The following is an 11,372-nucleotide window of genomic DNA, read 5'->3' on the forward strand; positions in this document are numbered from 1 at the left end:
TGCCAGTATAGCTTATAACTATGACAGTTGGTGGCACGTGCACCTTAAATAAGTAAATACAATAAAAATTTGTATAACGTGTATTTCCAAGCTTAGATACAAAATTTAATTATGTAGGTATTTACCATGCTTCTATCAGCGCTTGTAGAGCTATTCTATTGATTTTATTTGTAGCCTATAACGTTACGAGAATAACCCGTTTCAAAGGCTATTAAATTACAGCGATGGAAATGGTTTGCTATTATCTATGAAGAGCGTAACAGATACATGGATGGGTTTTATTATTTACTGCGGAAAAACATTTTTAAGCTCGGCTTGTATGAGTAAGCTTATTTAGAAAGAATAGAATTTATTTAGCACAAAATTGAAGATGAATACATAAATGAACCTCTCAGCATTATTTAGTAGATTCCTTTTATTAGTTGCTTTAGAGGACAACACATCAAACGCCCAATGAACGCTTACACATAAAAATAAAATCTTACGCCCGTATTCACAAACGATGCTTGCTTAAGTGAAGCAGCAAATCGAACGCACAACGTTGAATAGAGCTCTGTGATTGGTTCATGTGTCACCCTGTGCGTGCACGCGCACTGTGAGACCTCATAGTAATGTTTGTGAATACGGGCGTTATAGTGCTTAGCTTGAAGTGCTATTGTATTTACCGAACTAAAAATGAATGGACATTCAATTTTGCATCTAAAAATGTAGTTGACAGATAAAGTGAAAAAGCTCCATTCAAAGCACAACCGAAGCTTAATAAACGCTTTCAGTGAAAAGTCGAGTGTGCAGAGCAAATAACACCACGTGTACCTTTGTTTACTATACGTGTACGTGTACATGTACATATTATTATGTAAAACAAAGGGCAGCCAAAAAAGGGAACTCTATTCATGGCCTAACTTTCGTTTGTTCCCTATTTCAATAGCTTTTTTATTCCCTCAAAAATGGCAACTAGTACAATCTAGAGAAATTATGAAAGGGTGTGTGTGTTTGTACCTAAATGTCAAAATACTTATTTTATGAAACTACTTTTTAGTACTTTTTACTAAACACATGAAAGCTTAAACGGACTCGTAATGAAAAAAAAAATCCGAGTAATCTACGAAATGGCTTGACCGATTTTTAAACTAATTTGTTTGGCTGTGTGTAATTAAGGGCCTGAAAGCTACTACTGGAAGATTTCAATTAAATTTTTCATACATTGATACTACCCTTGACTAAAAGGCATATACCATAGCTTTTAGCATGCTTTTTTCATTATTTTACATTAGGCATAATATTTGGTAGTATGTGATCGAGACAGGTATTTGAATGTAAGATTTTTTACTTTGTAATGGAGATTAACAGTCTCTAATAATAATAGGCAGGTCACCAATGCGCTGGACCGACCAAGTAAAATCAGCAGTGGGAGACGGCTGTGTGACTGCACTAGACAGTCTGCCAATAGAGAGAGATGGCGGAAGATCGTGCGGAGAGTTGTATCTGCCTCTACAACCGATGTCAACAATGCCTCAACGTGACCACAACCGCTCTGCCAAGAGCGTAACGAATAAGAAGAAGAATAATAATAGTACGTAGAGACAAAGCTTAGTTAACGATTTCCATAAAATAGGATAGATTTTAATTGAACAGAAATTGTAGCTGAACAGAAATTGTAGCCCTGCCGCCGCCACTTCGCGAGTTTCATTAAACTGTTTGTTGTTTGAACTCTTGTTTGTTGTTTTATCAAAAACACTGCCCCACCGTCAAAGTGGTCAGAGTTAAATTAATTGTATTCACCTTCACGCGATATTCGACAATATATCCAAGTATTAAGACACATTTTGCCAAATGAAAAGCGGACTGCAGTAACTTATCGATAGTTTGTTCTTTGTTAAACAAACTAATAAAGTAGCTTTGGAAGCTGAATGAAATTGCAGGAGCTATTAAAGCTACGACCAATATTGTTTGTTGGAAAAGAAGATTTCTTCGCGATATTTTATTATGATGCTTCCGTAATAATATTTTTTGCGCTAAAAATACTGTTTATATTTGAGTTTATACAATTATTATTTTGAGAGAAAATTAAGAATAATACAACGAATCAGTTTGGCCATTCAGCGCGGAAATGCAGCAAGCATTCTGGGCACCATGTCGCGTTGTTTGGACGGCGATTTGGGACATATTTTTATTTGTAAATATTTAGTCTATGTAGGTTAATTATTATCTTATCCCTGAGTTAGAACTTATCTCCATAAATCATCTATTCAATGTCGTCGATCACAAAAATCACAAAATAATAGGTAATTTGAAATTACCTTACTAACCTAAAACTTAAGATAGTAGGTACGTCGTGTTTATTAAATTAAGTAAATAAAGTTATTGACAATCTGTCGGCTGAGTTAATTTTGTCTGGCATACTCGTAAAACATTATAATAAAATGTAGGTAACTCTCCATTTAATACCTATTCTGAGCACAGGTGTGCAAAGGTGACTGAAAGGCGTCGAGCCATTATGGAAGCGTGAAAAAATATAAAAGGCATAATAATTTTCAACGTAAAGACCTCGCGACGCTATTCGGTCTTTTGATACGTGATACGCTTAGCGAAACCTGTGTAGACACCTCATTCTATGTAAATGAGGTAGATGTTCCACTGCGAAGTTAGCTAACATAGCTTAACCTTCACTGGTTGCGTTTTATCAAAGTCAAAGTCAAAGTCAAAATTTCTTTATTTGTTTAGACTAATAAATAGTTCTTACAAATCGTCATATGCTCTTAAGCTCTTATCAAAATCAAAATCAAAAATATTTATTCAGTTTAGACCACAATTGGCACTTATGAACGTCAAAATATAGTAAATAATAAAATTATTGGCGGTGAAGCCGTAGATCCTGGCTACACAGGAGTTGCAGCGGTGGGAACGAGAGGTGGGAATAGCAACATAGCTTGGTGTGCTAAAAATGATGTGAGGGATCGCGCGTAATTTAGCTTTTTTTTGGTTTTCACACAACAGAGTTTTTCACAGATCTACGTCAGAAACTCCGCGTAAAGGTCATAGCAGAGCAGACTTATCAAATCGGTAAGGGATCAACACCGCATCGCCTTTCGTGAGCTGTCAACCGCGAGGCGAAGCGTTTACGTTACGGTGCGGATAAGTGTGCGTTGCAGTATAGAGTTTCATACAAATAATACTGACCGTCTCGAGTTTATACGGTTACGAACCCTTTCCGGCTTGATAAGTGTGCTACGTCCTTTAAAATCGCTTCATAGGCACCACGTGTACATGAAAAATATTTAATAAGTTAGCTTAGCTCGCGGTGTGTTTCAGGCACAAAACTCTGTACCTAAATAAGAGAAAAATTAAGAACTAAAGCTTTAAAAAAATATTAAGATAAATATGAAGAGTCCTTAATAAGCTGAAAGCAAAATTAATGAAGTAGGCAACTGAAAAGCTTTTTAAGTCCATTTACCGGGAAAACGGGCGAATTAGCTAATGCAAGGTCGCGGCTTCACAATTCGATGAGATAACTCTGGACAAAATATTATGGGTCTAAATAGAAGTTTTCCCTTAGCTATTCATAGCATAAGACATTCATTTTCTCAAAATATTACAAGAGTCACTTACATCAAAGTGGGTACAAATACGAATACACGCATTGTCAATGAAACAAATGTCTGACGCAAACAAATTGAAAATGTTATGTAAGTAGTTACTGCTGCTTTGGTCTTTGTATTTTGGTGGTTGCATTGAAATTGCTTAATTTTTACATCTCAAATTGGTCACAACCAAACCGTCAGTAATTTCTCAGTACTGGTACTGCGAAACCTGTCTAGAGTGGTATACACAGAAAGCTTCGTGCGCGTCCTGCTAAATACACAACATAGAGTATACCAACTACCAACTACCCTTCTCTAAATCTCATCTATCTACGCAAGGACAACCCAACCAATGGAACTTCCACTCCCAAAATCTACTTTATTCATAAAGTGGAAAACTTAATTACTCAAACTCAAGATTTTCCATCCTTTATTCATGTCTCAGAATTCAAGTATCTGTGCCTACATAATGAAACTGTCTATTGTGAAAATGAAGAAAACGAGAAAAAAATTCTCGAATGTACGGCTTACGTTCTAATGGAGAGGGATTTTAAAATGTACTTCATTTTAGTCAAAGGAAAAGTAATATTCAGCCAGGATAGCGCTGCATATTAAATCTTTTAATTCTCTGTGCATTGCAAGTCGCAACATACCTTATGTAGGTACATTATCTACAGTACATAGGATTAAAGATTTTCGTTGCAAAATCACCCCTGTTTCAACTTGCATAAGGTGCCAGGACTGGTTTATATGTATAATGATAATGTATACAGGAGTATAATTATGAACCATATATGTAAACATATACCTACTTCCCTGTAATCCTGTATTAATCCTCGGTCGTGGAATCACAGGGCATTATTGAGCATTCATGCGGTATTTGTAAAGGTAGAGCAAACTCGAAATCGGTAGAATCGATATCACATCGAATGAGTGCACAGACGGCAGAACGTCCAGTTAAATTCTGTTCTTCTTATGTATTTGCTGTTTTACCAAAGAAATATACTGGTTTAGAAATACACTTATTATATGTAGTTTCGTAGTTTTTTTAAACAATAAATTGTACCTATACTCCAATGTTACATTCGAGGCAGTAAATAAGCACTATACCAATAGATTTTGCCAAAGTCTTTTCATTTTGATCGACTCTACCTTTTATTACAAAGTTAAATTAGACTTATTTTAAAATAAATAAATAAATTCAATTGGACCACTATCCATAGCTAACATAGCTCAAACTACGAATCAAAATGAAGCATCGACTGGAGTCCATAATTGGATCACGAACTCGAAACATGCTCGATTTTTAGTGTCCTTTGTAATACGGGCCGGACCATAAAACATCTCCATTGTCCATTAAAATATACGCTAGGGTTGCCAGGTCTAAGCTGAAAAGCTGGACAGAGTAGCTCGTTTAGCCGGACATTAGTAAAAAGCAGAGCAACTAGAGTGGGATGGAGATAGAGTGACGGGACAGTGGGGGCGTAAGGAGGACGTTTAGCCGGAAATTTGGAAAAAGCCGAAGGGATTAGTGCTAGAACAAAATACTCGGTAAGTATTTTGTAGTACCATTCGCACACTCGCGCTAACAGACAAGGTAAGGCGGAGCGAAATCATCCCGGCCACCATTTAATTTGATCGGACACGCAACCGAAAATCCCGATTGTGTCTGACTTCGCCCGGACGCCTGTCATCGCTACACGCGTCCCAGACTAGCAATTTCAGTGGCTCACGCAGAATCGTGTTGAGCGCAGATAAGCGTCAAGTTCAACAACAACACAACACTATAAAAACTTGTCTTTAAAGAGGCTAACATAAACCGGCCAAGCCGGACACCATCTAGTTAGGCCAGACACAATCAAAAAGCTCTGTCTGACTTCAACCGGACGCCTGGCATCGCTACACACGTCCCAGACTAGCAATTTGAATGGCCCAAATACGCAGTTGAACACGGATAAACGTCAATGCCAACAACAACACAACACTATAAAAACTTGTCTTTAAAGAGGCTTACATAAGCCGGACAGGCTGGACACTATATTTTGTCAGAAAATGCAAGCAATTGCATACCGAAGCCGGACACCATCTAGTTTGATTGGACATAACCAAAAAGCCCGCCTCTGTCCGACTTAACCCAGATGGCATCGCTACACGCGTTCCAGACTAGCAATTTCAGTGGCCCACATACGCAGCCGCTCAGAATCGTGTTGAGCGCGGATAAGCGCCATAATAAAACTAATAATGTCCAGGCGACATCACTTACTCATTGTCTCACGCAAATCTCGACTCTACACCATCGAAATAGGGTCACACACAAAAAGCGCCGATTTTACAAGCCTGTTGCTTCGAATAGGCTGAACGGTTCAGCGCGTGCCGTCCATTGTTGTAATTAAAACACACATAATTAGAACAAAAGGGTTACATGTAAAGGTAGCGCTTAACAATTATGTAATTTACTCATTGTTAGGATTTGAATAAATTTGAGTTTTGTAATTTTAGGCGGAGTTCATTGCGGTGAATTTATGATGAGGGTAACTTTAAATATTTTAAATGCTTTGTAAAAAGTAGGTAATGTTTGTCTTTTGCAAGTATTCTGAAACTAAGCTGGGCATGAAATAACACTCAAAATTGGTTGTAAATCTTCAAGTAGGACGTTTAACTATGAAAGTCAACTGATCAATGGCTAATATTTCTTTTAATGCAGTTTTAGTCCATAAAATTACAACTGGTTACATATAAATAATGTGCTTATGAACAGAAGTATACCTACTTACCTTACTTAAATTAATGTAATCCCTTTTTCCCTTAATAAATAAATCGACAGTTAGCACTAAACAATAAATTCCACCATAAGCATCTCATATTAATTAAAAACTCTCAATTTTATTAGGATTGAGAATATTGTTTAGAAATATTTATAATTCTTCTTTATTCTTATTTACTCGTATACAGAAGCTTCTTTATTTCCTATTTACTCGTAGGTATAAATTTTTTTGTAAACCCCTATAAAACCTCCAAAATCAAAGTTTAGCGATTTCATTTCAAAATTTCACACAAAACCTCTTTCACACCAAATCTGCAATAAATATTTTACTCACGACAGCCACTTTAGAATAAAAACAAAATTTCAAATTTCGAAATTCGAACTTCCAGCGCGCGTTACCGCGCGAATCTCCCAGCTCCCGTAAAGTGGGGTATCTCGATCGCGCTCCCGAACCGACTGGCCGCTCCTGGGTCCTGTCTCCCTGCTACCCCGCTAACCCTCCGTCGCTCGGGATACATCGAGCGGGCCTTCGACAAGCAAATTGGATGCGGCTTGCTAATTAGTACCAGTAGTACAATTGGGAAGCACTGGGTTTAAAGCAATATTCAGTTTATCGCTCGTTTTCACGGTCCGATCGGTAATTCGATAAGCGGATGGGTTTGGCACGTCCTTTGTTTTGTGTAAAATATTGCAGGGAATGTTTTTGCCATTTTCAGTTTATTGAAGCACGCACGAAAAAGGTTACTGTGTGAAAAGTAAGGTTATCATTTAAAAGTTTTATCAACGCATTGATGAAATGTAAATAGGTACTTATTTCAAGAATATATTTTATAGTTGTAGAGCCAATTCTTAAATTTTTAAAGGTATGTTTTTTTATGGGACAAAAAGCAAACGAGCATACGAATCACCTGATGATAAGTGAACGTGATTACCGCCGTCCATAGACAGTTATGTTTAAGGTACTGATTATTTTTCAGTTATTTTTACATTATAATTTTTACATAAGAACCTATAGGAATTTTTCACTTTATTTTTTCGTAAAAACAACTCACTCATTTCCCGACTACTCAATCTTTATCGACAAATCCGATTAAAATACGACCGACCCCACTAACTTCTTGAAACATGATAATATTATTAATCAACCTGCGCACTAACTTGGGGAGTTTACCCTTTGGGTTTCATTAAATAACGTCAACTCTCCAATAAATCGAAAATTGCTCGGTGGAAATTGGTCGAGATTTTACAATCAGATTTCTGAGCCGATTACTTTAATGTTTGAACTGGGTGACCTCTGGAAGTGATCTGGGAGGTTTGAGGATGCTTCAGAAAAGGTTAAATATCTAGGTTACGTATAGAGTTTTTTCTATTAAATAAAATGTTGAGATACCTACTTATAGCAGTTGATAATAGAAGCCCGCTCCGCTTTTTTGGTTGAAAAATTATATTTCTGAAAATTAGATAATTACGTATAGTATAAAGGCTTACTAATTACGTAATTAAATATACGTTATTAAGTACGTAAGAACATAAGAACATTGTACTTCAAATGCGTACAGTGAAACTGGATACCTTTACTGGATACCTATAAAAAACTTTTATGAATGTTGCTTTCAGTCATAGGATAGGTAATCTATCAGCTGTTATTTTACCTTTTCTACACAATAATCCCTTGGGAAATTCAAACTACAATTCATTCAAGTATACAATGAAATACACGTAACATATTGGATCTTTAAACTATACTATAATATAGAACTACATGTATAGTTTCAACGTTATTATTTTCTAAAAAGGTAACATAATGGTAACTAATCGTAAACACATTATTCTAAAATGTCCGTTAAGTAATCAAGTAAGATCCAAGCAAGTCTCCAAGAAACCTAATTAAACGCCTGTGTTATTAGTAAGTTTAATTGAAGTAGTTTTATACCTAACGTTTTAATTAAAATCATCACATTGTTATAAGTAGGTATTATTATCCACAGCCTGAAGCTAAAATATTCCACAGACTTGTCGATTACATAATTTATTTGCATATTAAACTTGTAACATCAAGTTTAGTTTCTTAGCCATATTGAATTTAATTTACATATAAGCTTGAACAAATATGAACGTGCTTTGAAACTACGCAAACACACTGAAAATTACACCATGCAGGAAGCGAGCTTAAGACTAGATTCCAGACTCAAGTTTGTGTTTTATTGAATTTTATTATGAAGTTTCTATCTATTCTTAGTGTAGAGTCATTGAGTAACATTTTACGAAAACGTTTGGAAGTTCGAGTACAATTTCGATAAACTATTTTATTTCAACAACTTATTTTCTTCGAACTTCTCCTTTTGCTGGAGATGTCTAACTTTTAACGACTTAATAATATTACAATTTCTTGTTATTTGTTCTCCAAAAATAAAAGGACGTGAATATTATATTATTAGACACATATTTTTTTGCTTGTCAATCAAACAAGTAATTACGAAGATATGATGCGCTGAAGTTCTACGTGACGTCACAAAGTGCTACACTTTTAAGCACTTCTTGACGTCACGGGCCTCTTCTTTGAATTTTGGCATGCTTTATCTCTTTCAATTTTCAATAATTTGCAAAAGTGAAAAACATGCGTATTTTTTGATAAGTTAACTGACGGACTAATTTAGGTATACTCTTGCTTTTTTACCCAGGAAAAAGATTAGACATTATTTTCAATATAATATAGATGTTTTATAATAATAAATATTTTAAGCATAAATATTTTATTAAAAAGAAAGATCTAAAGATTCAACATTGTCATAAAACTACAAAAGCTTTGGAAGGACTTTCCGCTCACTGCGGAGCATTTTTCCTATTAACTCCCGCGGAACAAAATTATGGTCGAGCAAAGCACATTGAAAACTCGCAATGTAGTTTTATAATATAATGCTGATTATATTTACTACTGTAGGAATGGCACACAGTCCTATTTATTTCTTTGTTTTGCATTTCATGGAAAACATAACCTAAAAGACAATGTTTTAGCCTGGTCTACTATACGGCTTGAATACTGAAACAATTCAGTTAAAAACAAGTAACTCTAGAATAAACTTGCTACGTCTAGGCTGAGTTGTACCACCTTATTTTAACCGTAACAATAACAATAAACCGGCTTTTTGTATGGAATTTGACAGATTTTCGAGGTTTGTCAAAGTTAAAGTAAGATGGCAACTAAGCCTTAGGGGGCGTCCATAAATTACTACGTGAGACTTTTAGGGGGGGGAGGGGGTCAACGAAAACCTCACTAAATCTCACGTGGGGGAGAGGGGGGTCTCGGAAAATATCACGTAATTTTTCCCGCAAGAAATAGAGTAAAATTGCCAGAAAACTGGGTTATTGAAGTAAAAAAAATGATTTTTTTTTATGATGAAATGACAATTTATTCTAAACCGTCAAATCAAATTAAACTAAAAATTCCTCCATCTGCATTTGTGAACACTAAAGATGCAGAATAAATGTCGAAATTAAAAAAAAACGTCATCGGCATCGCTATTGCGTAAAAAATTGGCCAAGTGCGTGTCGTGTCACGCGCAGTGTAGGGTCCCGTAGTTGTCTGTCGTTACCACAATATATTTCAGAAGCAAGCCATTACTTCATTTATAGTCACTTTTCATATTTTCTTCTAAGGATTTTTTACTGGTTAAGAAATTTTATAATACATGAGTCAAATGACTATTACTTTTAAACTAAGTAATGTATCTTAACCGTTATAGTTTTCCTTGAAAAAATTTATCCCCATTTTACATGCAGGGGAGCTCCCTAGAAAAATTTTTTTTTTCAAAATTTTATTTTACCGTTTTGTCGGCGTGATTAATATATCACAAATACATACCTTCACAAAATTACAGCACCCCAGTGCCTATAGTTTCCAAGCGAAACCTCGGACAGACAGACAGACGTATCGAAACTATAAGGGTTCCTTGTCAGGACTACGGAACCCTAAAAAATGACATTACATACGTATGAAAATATGATGTATTCGTAGTTAAAGTAACCAATAGTCAAATTTGACAGATGTCAAATGACAAGTGGTTAAATAACAGAAAAAAATGTTTTTATAACAATGTTTAACTTGATTTTTAGTACATTTTTTAACTATTAGTTTACATTTTATTAATATTTAACCATTAGTAGCAAAATTTAACAATTAGTTATTTTAACTATGAATCAAAAAACTGGTCCTAGGTTGAAGCAATTGCTTGTCTTACTAAACGACGGGAAGCTACGGAACCCTGCACTGCGCGTGGCACGACGACACTGGGTTACTGATTTTTTCATATAAATCTAATAGAATCGAAGCATAGATATTGCAAAATAGTCATTTTATTAAATATCACGTGAGATTAGGGGGGTGGGGGAGGGGGTCAGACAAAATCTCACCAAATCTCACCAAGGGGGGCGGGGGGGTTGAAAAATGGCCAAAATTGTCTCACGTAATTTATGGACGCCCCCTTAGTTGAAGAACCGTATCTCAACTAATGTAGGTAAGTACTTATGATGCTTAACTTGATGTGGCGTCTTCATAAACGAGCTTTATGTCAGCACAGCAAAAGCTGTAATAAAGATTAATTTTAAAAGAATAAATCTTCACCCGACCATATAGAAAATTGCGGCATACCCATGTCAAACTTTATCTTTAATAAAACAAAATTTGTAACAGACCACTAAGAACAAAGTAAATATGTTACCGCCTAAATATTACAACCAGATCAGAAAGTAAATTAAATAAAAATTGAAATTGAAAAACACAAAAATAAACAGAATCACATATAATGCAACTTTTAGTTGTTAGAAATGTAGCAAACACCAAAACGAAAGGTGTAAACGCATTTTATGTGCTAAGTACCTACATTAATCTGACATTGCCAGAAAAGTGTGAGTCATGAAAATTCATGAACATATTTTTAGAGTCATGAAGATTTGTCCTATCAGCGAAATAAATGCGGTAAAGAAAGTGGCTACAAAGCTAGAAAATAAATAGGTGGAATGTGGAGTGG

At 35.4% G+C, this 11,372-nt stretch overlaps 1 protein-coding gene across 1 annotated transcript in view; it reads right to left on the reverse strand.

Annotated features, from left to right (window-relative positions):
- The window catches only part of LOC135071738 (ras-related protein Rab-37), a 55,169-nt gene extending 48,394 nt beyond the window's left edge, over positions 1-6,775 (reverse strand). The window contains exon 1 of the mRNA XM_063965524.1: positions 6,680-6,775. The gene's annotated coding sequence lies outside the window, so the exon portion shown is untranslated. The remainder of the gene's footprint in view (positions 1-6,679) is intronic.
- Positions 6,776-11,372: the final 4,597 nt, after the last annotated feature.

This window comes from Ostrinia nubilalis, chromosome 5 (genome assembly GCF_963855985.1).
Source record: "Ostrinia nubilalis chromosome 5, ilOstNubi1.1, whole genome shotgun sequence".
NCBI lineage: Eukaryota > Metazoa > Arthropoda > Insecta > Lepidoptera > Crambidae > Ostrinia > Ostrinia nubilalis.